The sequence below is a fragment of the Lissotriton vulgaris genome, chromosome 6, assembly GCF_964263255.1.
Source record: "Lissotriton vulgaris chromosome 6, aLisVul1.2, whole genome shotgun sequence".
NCBI lineage: Eukaryota > Metazoa > Chordata > Amphibia > Caudata > Salamandridae > Lissotriton > Lissotriton vulgaris.
Genome location: NC_141694.1, coordinates 1,014,987,971 through 1,015,009,672, shown reverse-complemented (window position 1 = coordinate 1,015,009,672; position 21,702 = coordinate 1,014,987,971). Strand labels below are relative to the sequence as shown.

General features: G+C 46.5%; 1 protein-coding gene across 3 annotated transcripts in view; it reads right to left on the bottom strand.

The window, feature by feature from the left end:
- Window positions 1-21,702, bottom strand: part of VIT (vitrin) — a 1,955,513-nt gene that overhangs the window by 449,781 nt on the left and 1,484,030 nt on the right. The gene's annotated exons all lie outside the window — the stretch shown is intronic.

The following is a 21,702-nucleotide window of genomic DNA, read 5'->3' as shown; positions in this document are numbered from 1 at the left end:
AACGCGTTGGTCCGGTCACTTGCCCGTTGGCTTGTGGCCCCAGTACCGACGAACCTTTGAATTTGACTCACCAGTCCGGTTGCTCTGGACTGGCCCTCGCTCCCCTGAAAAGGAGCACCCACTCTGACCTTCCTGGTCCGAGTACTAAGCGATCTTTGAATCCTGCGTGGGTTGCGCTTGCCAAGGTTTGTTTGCTCCAATCCAGAAGCCAACACCGCCGACAGCGAGATCCTTTGTGGGCAGCTCGTGATCCACTCCTGGGCATCCTCGGTGCCCCAGATTCTACGTGGCAGCGGAGAGAAGCTACTCGACATCGACCTGATTGCGCCCGACATTGCCTGGTTCCTTCCTGGTTCCACCCTGGTCACTGCTGAGTGACCCAGACTCTGTCCCCTCTGCTTTCAAGTCATCTATATCTTCGATCCACCCTTGTATCACACCGGACCCTTCTCTTCGCGACGCCTGCAGCATCTTCATCTTCAGGCACCATCGACCTGCGTGACGAAACGCGACACTACTTTGCACCCATGCACCCACTTCCTGTGGGTGAGGTAACTCAGCAACGCCGGTGTTCCTACACTGGTACACACCTCTAGTATATGTGTCTAAAGTTTCATCCTTCTAGGTCAGTCGGAAGGTTCCTAAAACAGTAACTTTGTAACTTTTACGCACCATTGACTTTGCATTGGCGCGTGTGTGTGCTTTAAGCGCTGCACCCGATTCCCGCGGGCTTTTCCCGACTTCAGCATTGCTAGTCCCGACTGGTCCCAGCGATTCCCTCGGCCCTAGGCTGAACCACTGTTCGATTGGTGGTTCTTATACCACTATTTTAGTATATGGTTTGAGTGGCCACCCGCCCTCATCCATAATTGTGCAACTTTTATATGTTTAACTGTGTTTTTGTTTAAACGCTTGTGCCTCTGCACTCATAAAGAGTACAGAGGATTATTCTAGTAATAAATACATATATTTTTATAATATATAACTTGTGTGGTGTCCTTTCATTTGATATTACAGGATTGTGATTGGTAAAACAGCTCGCTTAACACGACCTCTTGAGTTAAGCCTTTAAGGCTGCTTAGTCCATGCTACCCTTAGGATAGCTTGTCTATAAGGTTGACTTTCAACCAGACACCATAAGGAATTGTTTGGACTGATACAAGGTTCCCCCAGAATTGGAGACATCATATATCAGGCCAACTTCTCACAGACCTACTTCGTCCCCCTCTCCGTCCAAACCACCCTCTGTGCCCTTGCACAATAGAGGCTCCGTGCTGGACCTGCTGAGCTTTAAGGACAAATGAAGAATCTCCCTTTGGGTGAAGGAGTCACTCCCCTGCATTCGCAGGCACTGCAACGCAACTGACTGGTCTGCTGATCCTGAGCTCCTGAGGACTCCAAAGGCTCCAGCAACATAGGATGTAGGTTCTAAAAATCCCTGAGGTCAAGCTGCCCTCTCACCTAGTTTGAGGCCAGTAACCCTTGGGGACCTCATAACCCTAACCGCTGTGCACCACGTACACTTGCAAGTGCATATGCTTGTTGGCAATTCCCGAGCTTGTGCATTTGACTCCGTGTAGTCCTTTCCCTGAGTAGTATTTCCATCAAGCAACTCTGGTCTCCTCACACCGAGTGTTCAGTGGGCTGGTATTTTGTGATCTTGCTTGAGGTCCCCTCACGACTCCTGGTCATTCGACCTGTGGGTCCTCCTGAGGGTCATCTTGATTTCAATTACGCTTTCCTGATTGCCCCAGATGTCTCCTGACTCCCCGGTGCTTGGTGAGTCCCCTGGACTTGTAGTCCACACCATAAACTGCTTGATCTTCCTGTGTGGGTTGCTGTTGCCAAGGCTTTTGGGTGCTCCCGCCGGACATCGACCCCTCAGCACTCAACATCCTTCATGGGACAGCTTATACCCCCTCCTGGTTGTCCTCAATGTTTCCTGGACCTCCTGGCTGCAGAGTTAAGCATCCCTTCTTCACACCTGGGGCACCCGACATCGGTGGGCATTAGTCTACCGAGCTCCTGGTCACCCTGAAGTGACACAGACTGTAACCCCTCTGCTTTCAGGTTCCTTCCGTCATGAATCAACCCTTGGATTCCTACGGACAATCTCTCCCTTCCCGGCAACAGATCTTCTTTGAATCTCTCCATTGAAAACGACAACAGTTTCCGACACCACTCATGACCTATGCACCCGGCTCCTCTGGAACAAGTAACTCGGGTACTCCTCTATCCATGGGTGGGTGGGGTGGCTCTCCAACCTCCTAAGTTCCAAAGGGTTTCCTCAAAGTCCACCGAGAAGGGTCCTTAAACTTCAAAACTGTAACCGCCACTTCCCTATAGAATTGTACGGAGCCCGGGGCCGCGTTAGCACACTGCACCCTTCCTCCGTGGGGTCCCTTTCTACTCACCTTGGCTAGTTCCATGGGGTCCCAGCTATTCAACATTTTCTAGAGACTGTCTTGACTCCAGTTGTGGTTCTTATAGGAGTCCACTGTGTTTTGTGCTACTTACAACTGTTTCTTTGCTAAAGTAGTGTGTGCTTTGTGTTGTACCCTTGTGTAGAGGATACTGGAGAGTGTTATATAAATAAATACATATTTTTATAACTACTGTGTGGTTCTCCTTTCATTTGATTAGTACTAAAGGTGATATTCAGGTAAAATATGCTGCTTTACATTCCTTCAAGATTAAGCCTGAAGGCTTCTCTCCACAGCTACCACTAGCATATCTTTCTAAAGGTTATCTTTGACCTCACACATCAAAAGGGTCATTTGGACTGGTGCAAGTTGCCCACTTTAATTAGTGGACAGCATATACCAGGCCAACTTCTCACACTTTTGCTTTCTATGCTCCGACGTACCCCACAAAGAGTTTATCGTCCACCCTGAGCTCTTTTTTACGGTCAAGGTAGAAAAACAATCCGCCTGATTCATGAAGCTAAATTGCGCCCGCAATCGCTGTGAAAATGCAATTGCGGGTGCAATATCCGTAATCGGGATTCAACAAGAAAATAGCGACTTCGCAAACCCATAATTGCGAATTCGCAATTAAATTCGCAGAATCCCGGTGGGAGAGCATTAGTGAATTGGAAAAAGCGACAATCCACGGATTCTGCTAAATAAATTGCGAATTCGCAATACTATCGCAATCGGCATTCATGAAAAATCGCAAATTGCGAAAAACCCAAAAATCGCAGTTTGCGCGGCGCAAATTAAGGACAACTCAAAGCAGGTGGTAACTATAAAAGCCATCAAAAATTTCCATTTAAAAAACCGTTGGCCAATCAGTAAGAGGTACAGGCCTGACCAATCACACATAAGGACAATCAGCAGCAGCATTAGGAGTTCCACAATGCCAGGAATGTACATGGTGGTCAGGCGTCGAAGGCTACAGCGAGCAGCACGGAGGAGACGCAGGATCCAGGACAGGATTTTCCGCCAGCGGGTCACCTTGCTGGACCAAACCAGAGAGCAGATATATGCAAAATACAGGCTGAATGGGGAAATGATAATGCAGCTAATACAGGACCTTGACCCCCTAATGCAGCACCCAACAAGGCGTACCAATGCGGTGCCTACACATGTGCAGGTATTGTGTAGCCTGCACCTCCTGGCCTCTGGGAGCTTCCAGGGGATAGTAGCGGCTGCTGGGGGGATATCCCAGCCCACCATGTCACGCTGCCTCCAGACTTTTGTTGACGCCATGCTCACCCAGCTACACCGTCACATCACATTTCCCACCAGTCAACAGGATTTGGACTTGACCAAGCTACAATTCTACAATGTAGCCCATTTTCCACATGTACTCGGATGCATAGACTGTACCCACATCGCCATCTGCCCACCAGCTGCCACGGAGTATATGTTCCGCAATCGCAAGTCCTACCACTCCCTCAACATACAGATGGTCTGCAATGCTAAGACATACATCACTGACATTGTGGCCCAGTACCTAGGGAGTAGCCATGACTCCTTCATATTCCGGCACAGCGGCCTCCACACACGACTGGCCAGGGGGACCTCGGGGAAGGATACCTACTTGGTAAGTACACTTTGTCGTCAATGTCACATTGCAATTAGGTAGCAGCGCAGCACAGGCAATCACCCTCTGCTCCTCTCATTCAGGTGACAGTGGCTACGCCCTCCGTGAATACCTCCTCACCCCATACCTCAACCCTGCTACACCCCAGCAACGGCGCTACAATATAGCACACATACAGACAAGGAATTGCATAGAAAGGACATTTGGCCTGCTCAAGAGCAGGTTACGCATACTGCACAAGACAGGTGGGGCCATGTATTACAGTCCTGCAGTGTGCTGCCGCATTGTGGCTGTCTGCGCAATACTACATAACATTGCAACCAAGCGCCGGATACCTGTCGACATCTCTGGCAGTGAATCTGAAGGGGACAACCGGCCACCTGCACATGCGCGCCATGCATGCGGGGAGAACCAGCTGAAGGCCACAGACGTCGCAACCACATCACAGTGAACAGTTTCTAGTGCACCCTCTTCCCTCACCCCATAAATCACTAATGCATGCAAAATGTAATAATGACACAACGCTAATGTGTGCTGCAAAATAAATATATTTGTTTCAATCACAAAAATGGTACCAGTTCAGCTATCTTCTACTAACAGTATTACTGCATACTGCTGTGTCAAAGGACAGGGCAGGCTTATAGTCAGCCTGTGCCTGTAATTGTCATATGTAGTCAATTGCGCCTCCTGCGCGTTCCACCCAAGCGCCTCTGAGGCTCATCCTCTTCCGGGGCACCTGTACCTGCTGTGGGCCTGGTGCTGCGCCTGAGTGGCGGGACTTGTGAGGCAGAGTGGCTGCTGATGCTGGATGCCCCCTCACTGACATCATCACCCCCAACAGTGGCAGGTAGAGCAGGAGGGTGTAGTGCTGTAACCGCCGTGGTCAGGTTCTCCAGGACCCTGGTCATATCCTCACAGCACTGGATGAGTTGGTGCTGCTGTGCTAGGGACCGCCGCGACAACTGTGAAGTTGCATTGGCTGCAACATAATTGGACCTGCTTTAGGCGGCCAGCCGGCTCATGAGCTGATGGTGGCGCCGGCGTGCTGCACTGCGCTGAGTAGTCATCGCTGCAGTGTTGGCCTCCATGGCTGCAGTCATGCGGGCCATTCCCTCCCCCACACCTGCCATGGCTGCAGTCATGTTGTCCATGCGGTCCCCCACACCTGCCATGGCCGCCGTCATGCGGTCCATGCGGTCACCCACTCCGGCCACATTGCGCCCAATCTTGTAGAGCTGGAGCTGAATGGCACCTTGCTGCCGTGCCTGGCGCTGATGGATACGCAACATGCGTCTTTCGACGCTCATACGCGCCAGCCCCTATCCATTGCCCCTCCTGCTGATTGCTGCAGTGGTGTGCTGGCGAGACCTGCCACGCCTGCTCTGCTGGCCTGACAACGGGCCCGATTCACAAAATGAACTTAAGACTCAATCCTAAACTTACTACTATTTTGGTATTCACCGAATGCACTTACTACTTTTGGCATTCACAGAATGAACTTACTACTTTTGGTATTCACAGAAGTTAGGATTTTGTCTTAAGTCTGTCTTAAGACAACCTTAAGACAGACTTAAGACACACTTAAGACAGACTTAAGACAGACTTAAGACAAAATCCTAACTTCTGTGAATACCAAAAGTAGTAAGTTCATTCTGTGAATGCCAAAAGTAGTAAGTGCATTCTGTGAATACCAAAATAGGAGTAAGTTTAGGATTGAGTCTTAAATTCATTCTGTGAATCGGGCCCACTGTGGCTGGCCGCTGTGTTGCCGCTGTAGCGGGCCCAGATGTTGTAGCACCAGCTGCTGGTGGTGTCACAGCAGGCGTTGATGGTGCGGCTGGGACTGGAGGCACACTAGTCGCAGGCCTGGCTGCGGCTGTAGTTGGTGCGCCAGACGCAGGGGGCACAATAGTCGTGGGCCTGGCTGTGGCTGTAGGTGGTGCGGCAGACGCAGGGGGCACAATAGTCGCAGGCCTGGCTGTGGCTGTAGGTGGTGCGCCAGACACAGGGGGCACACTGCTGGTAGACCTGGCTGCTGGTGTTGTTGCAGCGGCAGGGGCTGGTGCCTGTGTTTGTGGTGGCACCTCCTCCTCCTGGGCCTCCTCATCAATTAGCAGCCTTTCGCTGTCGCTGCTTTCAGCGCCATCTGTGAGGGTAAGTGGACGATCATTAGTTGCATGTATCTGTCAGACGTGCAGTTGCTACATGAATGCTGGGTGACATTCCCTGAATGGTTGTGGCTTTGCGTACTTTGGAACCTGTCTCGCTGCATTGTGGTACTACTACATTGTGGCCACACTACATCTCCCACAATGCTTCAGGGCATTCCCTGATGTGCAACAATGGCATGACCATGGGACATTATGGGAGCCTATATGGTCATGGACATTCATAGGGGACAGGGTCGCAGTCGCATGCCACTTACCTTGGGTGTCTTGGGTGGGGCGGGATGAGTCCAGACGTGTGAAGCCAATGCACGCCTCCCTCTCAAGGGTTTCTTCCACCTGGTCCTCCAAGGCTGTGTTAGGAGGGACTGTAGGTCCGCCACCTCCAGTGCCCGATGCCTCTCCAAGGCGCTCCGCCACCTTCTCTTTGGCACGACCTCGGAGGTCATACCATCTTTTTTTAAGTTCATCTAGTGACCTATCGGCCACACCCACGGAGTTGACGGTGGAGGCTATTCCCTGCCAGATCCTCCTTTTTTCCTGCTCCGGGACCCTCCTGGAGTCTTTGCCAAACAGTTTGGCATGGTTGGCCACCACCCCTTCAATCAAATGTTCGAGCTCCTGCTCTGAAAATTTGAGCTTCCTCTTCCGCCCTGTGGTGTTGCTGGGGCCAGGAACAGGTTCCTCTGACATGGCAGCAAAGTTGTTGCAGAGTACAAATCACCAGTAGAATAGCAGCAGCTCTCCCACTTGCTCCCTCGAGGTCTGCCTCATTGTGGTGAATGGGGGTGGGAACTGGCTGCTTCCTGGTTGTGATGTCATCACTGTGCTCGAAATGCGACTTCCCGTTTTCCCGATCTCGCGATTTTGCGATCTCGCAATTAGCGATATCGCAAATAGCGATATTGCTATTTGCAAGTTTGCAATCCCGACGCGGGTAGCCGGAAATAGCGATTTTTCTGCGATTATCATTAATGGCAAACGGAATTTGCGCCCGCGTGCGAATCGCATTTTTTTATCGCTAATCTTCATGAATTTGGATTTGCGATTTCTCAATAGCGATTCGCAATTTTTCGCAATTTGAGAATCGCACATCCCGTTTTTCATGAATCAGGCTGAATGTTCTTTTTGGGTCCAGCTGATGGATCTCTCCTCTTTTTTAGAGGGGTGAGGCATAGCAAAGAAGGTAGGTAGAGTGATGGGCTGGCCTTACATGAATGGGTGTTACCAGCTTCGGCTGAAAAGATGCTCTAGTCTGAAGGACCCATTTTTCTGGGTAGATATTCAGCGACGGAGGATGTGCTGATAGTCCCTGTAGCCCAATGAGTATCCAGGCAGATGTTATCATCACTAAGGCTGTTTCTATGGTAAGGCACTTGAGAGAGCAGTTATGTAGTGGCTCGAAGGGAGCAGATATAAAAAGTGTGAGAACTAGGTTGAGTTCCCACTGACACAATGAAAGGTGCTGATGGGAACATATGTTGAAGGCCTTTCAGAAACACATTTACACTAGGGTATTTGAAGAGGGGTGGCTGATCTGGCAACCGCAGTAATGCTGAGATGAAAGACAAATAATCTTTCAATGTGCCAAAAGCAGAGCCCTGGTGGGCTAGGGTAAGAATAAACAAAAGAACCCGGGAAATGGGTAAAGATAGATGGTAAATTTTTCATCTGTACTCCATGAAACTTACTTGCTTCAATGGCAGGTGTATATCACCTTGGTGGAGGGACTCCTGGCAACCAAGATAACATTGCAGACTTTGAATGTAAGGTCGAAAACTGTCAACTTTCGCTGCTCAATCTCCACTCATGAACGCAAAGCATTTTCAAGTTTGGGTGCAGAAAACTGTCTTGCTGCTGCAACAGAAGACCTGATCGGAGGAAGAGTGTTCATACTCAACACCTTAGAAATCTAGACTCTCTAAGCCTAATCCAGATCTACATGAGTGTCTAAGCCCAGTTGTTTATGATCTTCTTGAGAACTGTGGGCAGGAGTGGCATGGGCGGAAAGGCGTACAGGAGTCGAAGCTCCATTCAAGATGAAAAGAGTCTCAAAGTGAGAGCTGCCTTGAAAACTCCAACATGGAACACTGTTGGCATTGCCTGTTCTTGACAGAGGTGAACAGATCTAACTACGGCTCTCCCTACTCTTGGAAGAGACCTTGCACCACCTCTGAATGGAGATGCCATTAGTGATGCTCTAGGCATGAACAGCTGAGTTAGTCCACGCAGATGTTCAGAGAGCCCGCCAGGTGTTGAACAACCAGAGATATGTACTGGTGTTCCAGCCAAGTCCAGAGGTGCACAGCCTTTTGACAAAGAGTGTAGGAAGGTGGATACCTGACTATGGTTACCCCAGATTTTTTGCCTTGTGTTTAGCTGGTTTTCGACTTAGTTGGCCTGGCTCCCTGCTAATCAGGGCCCCAGGCTATCTGCTCTCTCTTTAAAATGGATTCCATGTACCCTAGGTGCAAAACTAAATTGGCTTGGGTCACCTTATCAGCCCCTGTACAGAGCACTATAGGTGCCCAGGGCATAGGTGCATCCAAGGCCTACCAGGGGCTGCACCATATCTTTTGCCACCCCTGGCTGGCTATCCAAAATTGACATAACTGGCTGATCACTCAGCTGGGGCAAGGTGGTGTAATCACCCCTTGCTTAGATATAGTATACCTATATCTAAACCTATCTGGACACATATATACCTATAAGTCACTCCCATGGCAGGCCTTAACAATCCTGGAGGCAGAGTGCTTGGTTTTATGTGAGATTGTGCTCTAGCATGAGCTGAGCCTGTCTGCAGCTGTCGGAACCAACTCCCTTAGCAGTTCCGGGATAATGCCATACCATATACTCTTAAGTGCATTATAATCCATTGCGGTTATATGATAACTTTGGTTTGGCTTTATCAAAACTTGTCGTGTAAGGTGTCATACAATTTGGAATACTATCCCCTCGCCAGTCCTGGCGACGGGGATAGCATTCCACCCCTCTAGAGGGAGAAGACATGTTACTTTACTAAAACGCGGTTGATTTTAAAAGAGCCTCAGCATCACAAAATGGACGCATCTGCCACAGACACAAGTCTGGCCTCCTGCTGCTGACCGAAACTTGGCAGAGGAGGCCTGGACAAAGGGTTTCCTGTCACTGGGAGGTGTCACACCACCCCAGAAAGGAGATAGTGGATTGTAGAAGGGAGGTTTGAAAGAAACCAGACTGCCTGGGGAGCACAAGGCTTCCCCTTGCATAATCCGGTCAAACCGGTTCTGGGGCACACCAGCCCCAGTCCCAGCGCGACCCTGGACAAAGGGAAAGGGGTGTAACCACCCCCTTCCTGGATCCCACCCATAGGAGGGACCTAGCAGGTAATCCAGCCCACTAGATTGGTATTTAGGTGGGAGCAGTGGCCATGCACTCAGAGTATCCTGACTGAAACTTATGAAACGAAACTCTGGACCCTTCGACATCCTACTCGACGTAGAAGACTGAAGAATCTCCCTTGTGGTCAAGGAGTTACCACCCTGTGCAAACAGGCACCATCCAGCACCTCAACGTTTGCTTTGTTGCAGTTCCCGCCGGAACTCGAGCGACAGAGTTCGACAAGACCCAGCGTTCCTGCCTTCTAACAGCCCGATCCACAGTCCCTGCAGAGCTGAGACCCGTGGAGGCGACCTGAAGCGTGGGGCCGGCCATCTTGGAAAGACCACGAGGCGCTGACCGTGCAGCTCCTGAGGCTCCCTCGAAGCTGTGCATTGGGGTTTGAGAAGCCCAGTGCAAGGCTTGGACTAAGCCCCAAGTAAATCATTAGTAAGGGCTTCATTGAATGGGAGTAATGATTCAGTGGGGCCAGCTCCTAGCTGAAGCACCTCAGTTGAAACATTTTTCTTGACAGCCACTGAGAGCAGTGCAAAGCCCAGGACATCAGCTGCCCTCCGCACAACAATTGCAAAGGAGGCACCCTCCTCCATAGCTATGGTAGGGGGAGAGACCAGGCCAGGGTCTTGGGAGGTGTCCAGTCCACTAGCATCCGCCAGATGATCATACCAGTTGTCCTCAGGATTTTCTCCTAGACTGATATGCTATGTTACCCGATTTTAAGAGCATGGCTACCCAAACACTGGCTTCCCAGCACTAATAGCAAAGTAGTACGGTGACAAGATAACAGACCTGCTTTATGAAACTGGTGAGATGCAGTTTGCTCTCAAGTGTATGGAGAGGGAGTTCCAGAGCCTGGATACCAAATATGATAAAACCCATCCTACACTTCTGGCACTTTTAATTCTTGAGATGGCTAGGTTGGACATGCTGTTTGACCTTAAGATTTGCATGCCGTTGTGCGGCACAAAATGTGTGGGCCCTTAGCATATTTATCTTATGTGCTATTGAAGGAAGTGACCTGATTAGGGTCACCCGGGTTACTCACGACCAACTCCCATTCTTCCATATCAAATGAAGAATCAGTCAGGCAGTAGAGAATACAAACTAATATCTGTTTATATAGATACACTCAGAGCGGAGTCACTTGGGAGTGCTGCAGAGGGACTGCAATCAGCAAGCATAAAGATACATTATGTAAATTTCAGATCTCCTAAAGGCATGCCCACAATGGAATTTTCCAAGCAGATGCAACAGAACAGTGGAATACAAAAAGTTTTGATTCTGCAGCTGGGCGCATACTATCTAACAGTCAAGGTCGTTCTGCCCGTGCCCAGCACTAGACAAGTGGGAGAGGGTTTCAATCTAAGGGGAAAGGTATGCATTAGTAGGAACAGTGTATTCATTGGTAGAGCAAAACCTAACCTTGGAGAAACAGAACCTAACTGAGGCCTTTCCTCGAAAATAGCAGAGTATAAGTTTCGATTGTAACCCAAAATGGCGTCTGCATATAAAATGGTGCCACGAATTCTAACATACAATAATAACGCATAAGTAGGATTTTTTTTATTCTAACAGATCCTCCTTTTAGCATGAACTAAATATTTTATAAACGCATAAGTAAAGTTGACTATGCACAGTCCACATCGTCAAGATTAGGGACGGGAACAGTGAGGATTGAAGAGGTCTCAAAAATGCCCTCATCAATTTGCAAAAGGCATCTATGTCCTTTTGGACCATAATTGCAGCATTAGTATCATGAATAGATGTTTTCTTGGGAAGGAATAGAAAGGTGCAATAGGAACAACAGAATGGGAGACATTGAATGAGGATACAACAAAGTATCAGCACTACAACTAGATAAATTATCTTCTCAAAAATCCAAACCCAATTGCAGAATGACAACTCCAATTTCCATTTTCCATTACTTTGACATTCTCCAAGATATTTAATATATGTTTAGTGATATTTTGTTCCATACTCTTGATCCCGGCTGCACATTGGCCCCCGAATACAGCGCGCACACCACCACTCTGCCAAGATGAAGTCAACTGCATATCTAGTCTCCTCGGAATAAATCTGCATACTTTTCAATTGATTGGTGATGTCATGCAAAGCTGCTACAGTAGAGTTAGACAATATGTGTAGCTTACATCCAAAATACTCTCTAGCTTTATCACCCCTAGCCATAGCAGTACCTCCAAACGTAATTATGGAGGAGAGAATGTATCCAAAAGTGATCCCATTACTGTATCTGTTGAATTCAAAATCTGTCCCTCCATCAAGGAACTCTGCAGTTAACGTTCTCTTTACCCATCTTTCACTTGACCTATTGTACTTACAAGGCTTGCCTAGGGAAAGCACAATTCAGCAACATCACCTGTGCAATTATAAACATAATCCTGAATGTGCATAAAGTGGTTCTTCATAATCTACTGGAGCATATCTGGTGTTCATTCCAAAGGTACTCAGATCTTTATTTTTTGCTAAAGACATTGTATTTTTGAACAACAGTATCCCAGAACAATTGATATACAAAAATACATCAGTACTATTTATTATCGGGCAACAGGCAGGATAATAACCAGCTTTCCGGGTGACTGTCAAATCTTGGTAATGCCAGCTCATTATGGTAACATTCTGTTCTTTCATATACAAATTATCGCAATACCTATTATTGTCACACCCTGGATATCCTCTTCCTCGTGGCTTCCTGTAATATAGACAAGGGCCAGGATACCCCATACCAAACTCCACTCTCACCTCTGCAAACTGGGATGGGCAGGTATATGTATAATTGATAAGTGACAAAGGGTAAGCAGTCCATAAACTTGTGACAGATTCAGTTGGATAACAAGCTGTACCTTCTCCAAAAATCTTTTATGTGTGTCTAGAAAGAAATTATTCTGAGTCATTCTTTTCTGCCGAACCTGAAGAGTAATCTTACCCTTGGAGCACAATGTTGCATCGTGGTTATGTTTCAAGACCCATGACACCCCCTTCCCCAAAAACCAATAGCAGCAAGATCACAAGAACAGAATATATGAAGTTTTTCTTCGGAGACCAGAAAACATGTGTGTGAACAGGGAAAATCACTTGCTGCTCATCCTCAGCAACCGTTCTGCCAAAGGGATGCAGAAAAGATGCTGAAATGGGGGACGAAATACAAGCAAGAGAAATACATTAGTTCTCAGTGTCTGTCAGAGCCTCACTGGTACAGGCTCCTATTGTTTATCAAAATGTTGGCGCTCTTGAGCACCGGTGCTGGAGCTTGCTCTGTCCTAAGCTTGTATTTCAAGGTCGACCAGGATAATATATCCCTAAGGGGATATGTTTGATCTGTCCTGTCCAATGTTTAAATAGTACCCAATTTTCTCATCACCCTAGGCTAACTCCTTTGGTACTATAGCAAAGTACACCCTAACTTACACAGTCCATCCCTGACTCATGTGACTACTCATTTGATGCACTGTCCCACAGTCGAGGGTGCAAGTTGTACCTAGTGACTCCATGCATAGTGGAATCAACAAAAAGTGGCTCCTGGATAGCTCGTATTTTGGGAGGAACTGCTGCATTCAGCGCTTCATAATTTTCCTCATCTGTTCGCTTCCAAGTCAGCCTGGCATTGCTAAAGGGAACAAACTGAGGCACCGTCTCACATTCACAGTCTCCTACTCAATCCTTCACTCACTGTTCATAGGGTAAAGGCAGGGGGACCCTGCTACAGTGTGTTGCATGAATCAAGTTCTTGCGACCAGAAACTTTGACTGAGGTGTGCATGGCTAGAAGGACCTGTTCAGGTCCCTTTCAACACAGCTCTAAACTATTCTTCCACTAGAAATTCCTTATGAAGATGTAGTCCCTAGGCTGAATGTTGTGTCCGGGCCTCTCGGGTGTAGCTGGCAGGGCTTCCCGGACCTGTTGGTGAATAGAACACACATTTTCAGTTAATTGGCAAAGATAGTTAATCAACAACAGGTACTCAATATCTGAAAACCGTTGAGGGCGGGGGACGCCCCAGACATTTGCGGGTACATCCAAACATGACCTTGTACGGTGACAATCCTGTCCTAGCATGTGCTGTTGTTCTTGTGGACAAAAGAACTAACATTAAGTCATCTGACCACTTTACCCCTGTGGTCTCCTGAATCTTTGCCAGTTTCAGTTTGAGAGTACCATTTTACTTCTCAACCAAACCTGCCCTTGTTCCATTCTTCTTCATCATTGTCTGATGTCAGAAACTCCTTCCAGTGAGAGCTGTTCCTGGTGATGGAGTATGGTCCTGCCACTGCCATGACTATTGTCTCTTTGTTGTCTGTAATCATGAGTGGCTGGCTGAGGAAGGGACTATACAACTTTTGTCTTTGATGCTGGAGCACAAGAACTAGCAGCCTTATTCATCAAGGCCAAATCGGCTCGCAAAGGGCCAGATTCTGAGAATCTGGCCCTTTGCGAGTGTGATTTTTGCATTTGGGATTCATCATCCCAAATGCAAAAATCGCTGATTGCGATCTCGCAATTTTGCGAGGAATTACATTTAAGGATTCTCTATTAGAGATTCCTTAAATGTAATTCATCATCTACATTTCTTTTGCGAATTCGCAATTTCTGGCCGCAATTTACCGCGAGGTCAAACCTCGCGGTAAATTGCAAAAAAACTCAGAAAATGCATTTAAATGCATTTTTCTGAGTTGCATGTTACACACACACATGTCCTTTGGACATGTGTGCGTGCAACACCTGTGCCAAATTTCATTTGAGGGGTGGTACAGGGTGTCCTTTGGACACCCCTGGCACCCTTCAAATCGCAATCTTATTTGCGATTAGCAAATTGCTAATTGCAAATAAGGAATACTCCCCATTCATTCCTATGGGCCTTTTGGCCCATAGGAATGAAAGGGGAGTTTTTCCTTATTTGTGATTAGCAATTTGCTAATCGCAAATAAGGAATCAGTAGGAATCGCAAAAAAATGTTGCTAATCCTACATGAATCCCGTTTTGCGAGTCCTTAATAGCGATTCGCTATGATTCGCTATTAGGGCCTCGCAAAACGGGAGATTGATGAATCAGGCTGTAAGTCCCTTTGTTTGAGCCTGAAGAGAGTCACCTAAATTGTGTATCTGTTACTCTTTTCATCTTTGGCCTCCTGTTCACAAATGATGATGGCACTATTGTCAGGTGCAGGCTTATCTTCTAACTGAGGCAGCTGCATTCTGCTTTTTCTTCCATTACTAATAACAACAGACATTGCCCCGTGGAGCTGTGTGGCATGGTATGATAGACTCAGAGCATTTGGCAGAGTTTGACAAGTTGATATTTGCATCAGCTTCCCTCTTTGCACCACTTTCTTAATGTTCCCCATGAAACGCTCTTCCATGCCATTGGCTGGTGGCCATAATGGCGACAATATTTTACAATGATGTATTCCCAGGTAGGCCATGAAGCTGCAAAACTCCTCTCCTGAGAACCGAGTCCATTGTCCGTTTTGAGCATCAGGGGAGGGCCCCAGGCTGCAAATATTGCCTCTAAGAAAGATAGCGTGGCTGCTGCAGAGGTAAACAACACTTGGTGCACCAGAAGGAAACAAGAGTATTCATCAATGATCACCAAGAGGTACCTACCAGAGTCCAAAGGCCCATAGAAATCAGTGGCTAGTGTTGGCCAGATGGCATCAGGGTAGTCTGACATGCATAGCTGCTCCGGCTTAGGTGGTTCCCCTGTGGTCTGGCAGAGGTGGCAGGTCAGGATTATTTCTTCTACCAAACTGCCAAGACTTGGGAATCATACTTTTTCTCTCAGCCTTTGTTTTGTTGCCACCATTCCTCTGTGGCTCTCATGCACAATGTTGACGGTTTGTTGCGAAGGGTCTGCGGAATTACTATTCTGGTGCCTCAAAGTAGTACCCTCGCTCTGTTTCTGACAGTACTTCCTGCACATGTTTGAACATGAGCATTTCCTCCTTATTGACCCCTTTGCTGAACTGGTTGTTGTTTGTTAGGTGTCCCCATATCTGTTGCCTCGTGAAGGGGTTTCACTGCTTCCAGCTTGGCGTCTTGCACTGTTTCTTGTATCAGGTCATCCACAGTGATCTTTGGTTGAGTGTTTTATTGCAGCACAAATTTGATGTACTCTGCCACCATAGAAGGTGTCTGTTTAGTGACTGGAAAGGGGTGCCTCAACACGTAATCAGCTGGATTGTGTTCCTTCCCTGGCTTGTGGACAGTTTTGAAGTCATAGTCCATCAGACGTTTCCCCCACCGCTTAATGAGTGGTGGAATTTTGGCCTTCAGATTGCTGTACATCGTTAGCATTGCTTTGTGGTCTCTCAAAATAGTGAATGCTTTCCCATATACGAACATGTGATAGTGCTCACATGTCTCTGGCTGAGGGTACGCCGTTCTGTTAGGCTCCTGCTTGGATATGCAACAATTTGCCTTGTAGAGTCCCAGTCAGGCTTGTGTTGGGCTACAATGGGTTTCAATCCTACTGGGTTAGCGTCCACCATGAGTTCAGTGCAAAGGGAAGTATCAAAGTAAGGAGGTGATCTAAGGCTGTGACAGCTTTCTGGATGTCCGCAAATGCCTTGACACACTCTGGGGTCCAGATCAATAGCTGCCTTTGTTTTGTTAGTTCTCAAAGTGGGGTACTGATAGTGGTGAAGTCCTTGACGTAAGGAGCGCAGTAGCTTGCTAGCCCGAGTAATGACCTAACTTCTGCAACATTCACAGAGACCCTTGTCTGGTGTAGTGTTTTGACTTTGCTTGGATCAGGATGCATTCCATTTTGTGATAAGATGTGCCAAAGATGAGTTTATCCTTCGCCAGCTCACATTTGTCTTCTTGTAACCTCAGTTTGCTTTTTCCAGCTGACTGCATGCTTCTCTTAGTGCTGTATCATGTTCTTTTTTGATGCGGTCGAACACCAGAATGTCGTCACTGTAACTCAGACAGTTCTTTACAGGCCTTATCACCTTCCTCACCATCTACTGAAATGTTTTGGCTGCGGACAACACACCAAAACTTGGGCGTTTGTATCAGAAAAGCTCCAGGACGGTGGAGAATGTGGTGATGTAGCATGACTGAGGGGCCAGTTCCAGCTGGTGACAGCCTTTGAAGAGAACCAGTTTGGAGCAATTTAAGCAACTGATCATATCGTCTAAGTGGGGATCCGTGTGTCTTTCCCTTTCTATGGCTGTGTTCGGTAGATGCATGTCTACACAGATGTGTTCTGTACTAGGAGGCTCTTCAGTTCTTTCTCCACCTGCAGCTGAAAGTGCACTGGAACCCCACGATGACGCAGAGCCACAGGCTTGATGGCCACACTCCAACAACATTAACCAGATGAAGGGTGTTGATTTGTTTATTTTAATTGAAGCTAAACACATGCAGGTTTCAATATAATGAAAAAGGGCAGAAAAAGAGTTAGGATCACCCTAAGAAAGGGAGCTACAGAGCGCTGGATACTTAAAGGTGACATTCACCCAACAGCAGTCAAAAATATGGTAGTCAGGGAGGACAGCGCTAAATATGAAAAACAGCAGTGGGGATAAACAGTATATTCCATGGGACAATAAATAGTCAGTGTGGCAGTCACTTAAAGACAAGGTTTTACATGGAAACTCTTACTTTGTGAAATAAAAGATTTTATTAGAAACTATTAATTTGAGAGAGGCAATGTGAAGGTGCCACATGGTATTAAGTGTCTAAGATCAGAAAGTGTCTTCAGAAATATAAAGGGGTCTCATATCATTAGTGTAGGAGAGAGGGTCTGCTTTCCTATGGTCACCCCACTTTTTGCTTTTTGCTCCACTGGTTTTCGACTTAATGTGGCTGTGGGCCTGCTAATCAGACCCACAGCCCAGCTGAACTCTCTCTAAATTCAATACCATGTATTTTAGGTACATTACCAATTGGGAATTGGGTCACCTTATGAGCTCCTGTACAGTGTACTATAGGTACCCAGGGCATAGGTGCATCCAAGGCCTACCAGGGGCTGCAGCATATCTTTTGCCACCCCTGGCTGGCCATCCAAACTGACACAACTGGCTGATCACTCAGCTGGGGCAAGGTGGTGTAATCACCCCTTGCTTAGATATAGTATTCCTATATCTAACCTTATATCTAGACACATATACACCTATAAGTCACTCTGTCGTGTTCTTATCTAGGACCCTAATTCGATCTTCCCGATTTATGCCCTTGTGAGGTTATAATCAATAATGTCCTGACAAAGGCATAAGAATCGGATTCATATTCAGTAATAGCCCATGCAATCCAAAGCACAGCATGGCTACTCCCATCGACTCCTAGAAAGCACAACGAGTTCTCTAAACAAACCAAACCTCCAGCAACCTGGGAAATCCCCGTTTGCTTTTGTTTTGATTTCGTCCTAGAACTCCTGTGAAGCACTGTAAGAACGGCCAGTTCTTAGTGACATCTTTATTGAAGTCTTATGTCCAACCTTACGTCAAACCCGGCACCTTTCAGGTATAAATATACCAACGTTGCCTTAAGCAAACACACAGTGGTGGTTTTGGAGCAGAGCAGCTATCTACTTGCAGAGAGCCCAGCAGATGCGAGAAGCCGGACGCTGCCCGTCCTCTTTGGCACGCTGAGAAAGACGCTGTCTTTTCTCCTGCCGAGAAAATCCAGCTCCGGCGTTTCAAGCCTACCCTCGCGGGTGACTGGGATATTGAGTCCTGAGAGAGAGATACCAGACCTCCTACATTCTATTCCCAAGGTACAGTGCTGACTAAACCCTTAGAGAGAATTCTTGAGTCAGATTCTTGGCAAAAAACCTACTTAACTCAAACTGCTACTCACTTACTCCTTCCCATGTATTAGGCTTAGGTCAGGTACACCGGGTTAGGCTTATTTTAGAAGCACCAGTTGAGCATGTTAACCTATGTATATATGTATATATATTTTATCCATTTTAAAGTGTCTTATGGCTAAGAAACCATATCAATGCTTTTACAGTATTATTTCATAATACTCCTTTACTGTACGTACTTTACTTTATATTAAGTATTGCAATTGTGACAATTCATTTCTCTTGCATGAGAAGGAAGACTGCTCAATAAATAATACCTTTTATTGAAAACGTCTCTCCATTCTCTGCCCTCTGGTGAAACTAAGAATGCACATCTGACTGAGTGAATTAACTGTCTATTGTTTTCACACGACTCTAGAGATTTACTCTTATTCTGAGGGAGCAAAGTTGTCATGTTTATGCGGTTGTCGGAAGCTGAATCCCTTCTTGTCTGAGCCAGGGAAGCTGATCCCTTCCTATTCTTTCAAGAAAGTTTCCAGTGACCTCTGAGCTAGCTGGCGCAAACCTAAATTAAGTCTAACATAGTCAGTAGAGACCTAGATGACCTCAGTCCTACGTCTACACTGCTGTTTATGTTATTCCAATGCGCAGGGCCTATAGGGAAAATAGGAACTACACTACATGGCGCCCAACGTTTGGTAAGGCGATAAAACTAACGCAAGACGTTAGAGTAACTTAGTTGTGCTTTTTCACGCAGACCCTTTTTCCTGTAAATACTCCAATAGACGTCTGGAGTAGGTTAAAATCCGCCGGAACTTAGTAGGAAGAGATTCCTATGTAGAGTTTTTGGTTTAGTCAACGTTGAAGGATACAGTGTTCCAAAAATATTGTGCACCGAGGGGCATATTATCAAGGGGGTTTATCTCCGCTTTTTTGGCTTTAAAAGCCAAGAAAGCGGAGATAAAATTATCTCCCTATTACCTAGCTGTCGCTAACACCAGTTAGCGGCAGCTAGTAGGATATAGCGACCATCTTGGGCCCCACTTTGCATGTCAGTGATATTTATCACTAATGACATGCAAAGTGGGCGTGCCAAGATGTTAGCGACTGGAAACAGTCGCTAACATCGCTATCTCCCATTACCAACTTTTGGAGATATTTGCGCTAAGCACGAATATCTCCAAAAGCTAACACCTGCCCTGAGCAGTTCTTAGCCATGTTATCCAATGGGAGGTGGATAACATGGCTAAGAGCATTAGCTCGGTAATGCATGAATATCGCTGACTTTTCAGCGATATTCATGCTTTGCGGCGATTTTTATCGCATTTGCATTAAACCTTGGTAATACCAAGGTTTATTTGTGGTAAAAATCGCCGCAGCTCAGCGGTAAATTTTTGTCTCTAACCAAGCAATAGCGATAATTATCGCTATTGCTTGGTAATATGCCCCCTAATCTTTTGTCGCCTTGAAAACTTGATCTGCAACAAAAAAATCATTTCTGACAGTAAAAATGCCAGACAGTGAAGACGAAAGGGAAGCAGCTACATTAGCAGCTCAACTAATAGAGGATGACACGAGTCTCCTACAAAATGACCGGAATGCTATCCTCATTCCGGTCAACATAAGAAAAACTATAACTCTAAAACTTATAGAAAACGGACTGACATCATGAGGTGGTACAGTCATTTTCGTGATAGAGGCGCACAAATATTGGCAGACAGAGGTATTCTATTCATGGATAAACTTTCCAGCGGCAAACGCTACAACACACAAATTCCACTATTACAAAATAGAGGAACCTCCGGATGAATACACTCCTTTCGAGGATGTGGAAATTCCACTAAATTACCAAGAGCACCTGCTCTGGTTTAAAGGCGCCCTAACACATAATGATCACATCACCAGGCTCGGTCCACTAGGTAGACTAGGAGCAATGTGGCCGGTTCTAGCCAGCTACACACCACATCCAGACATCGAAAAAATGTCAGACAAGGAACTTTTAGCCCAGCTAAAATTACTAATTAAAATTCACAGACAGTTAGTCCAATATGTAATGAGGACTGCAACAGTCCAACCAGCTGTTAACATTCCACAGCTGACCCCTCATCAGGGGAGCACAAATAAAATTACACCACAGAACATACAATCATGTATTGGTAAAACACCCGCAAAACGGGAACAAATTCCATTCTGGCTAGATCAAAAGATAACTCAAATAGAGGCAGTATTCCAGAATACCAGAATACTACCCCTAGTGAGAAACACAGAATTCTGACTATCTGCCTTCCAATGGGGGTCGCACCACATGTGGAGGACTGTGACACTTGGGGCACAGTCTTTGCTTCCATTTACACAAAAACACATGGTGTTCCGTCTCTGGCGGTGATACCAGATGTGCTAAGACAGATTCAAAATGAATACGGTCCAGAACCTGCTTTAACTCTTGATATGAAATTACTGAAAGACTTCAAGCAGGTCCGGGCTATATTATTAGCCAACATAAAAGGAGAAGCAGCATCTGTGGCGATCCGCCAAAAATTGAAAGAAACAGATATAGCAGACCAACCAATTGAACTTGCCAGAATCATAGAAAAATCCTATGAAGAACTAGGTAGAGATAGTTTGGGTGGGAAACCGGTAAAACCCCAACTACTTGAAAATCCTGAAAAGATATTTATTAAAAATAATCTAAACACTCCAAAAAAGAGCTGGGATGGAAATAAACAATCCACTCCCAAAGAAAAAAGATTCCAGTCCAGAGGAAGGTCTCCTCAGCGGAGGGAAAGAACTCCGAACCGAGAACACAAGTCTTCCCAAAGGGAGCCCTCTGAAAAAAGATACAACCTTAGAAATAGGGATAATTTGAAAAAACCTGATAGATATCAAGATATTGATACACGTCCCTCTCGATCTTTTTCGCAGAAATCGGAAAGAAGAGGACAGTCAGAACACAGGGAAGAGCACGCCAAGTCCAAAGACAAGGAACCTGCTCAAAGTAAAACATTACAATTTCCAAGAAAGATGGTAGCCAGTATTAAAATAATCGAACATGCCGAGAATACTGAGGACACAGCTGAAAAACGGAGAGTGGGCACAGACAATGCTAGGCCGCGCAGCAGAAGTCACCATAGCTCGCAAGATCCTGATGAATCATCTGGAGACAGTGGACACGAATGAATACATTCAAGTGGAAACTGCAGATACCAGAGTTAGCGAACCTCATAAAATATACAAAATAACACTGCGTATAGAGGGAGATAAGACTAGGAAGGTAAGGGGTCTGTTTTGGGATAACCTCTCAAAAGGCTATGACATCCTATTAGCTGAGAAAGACTGGCCACCA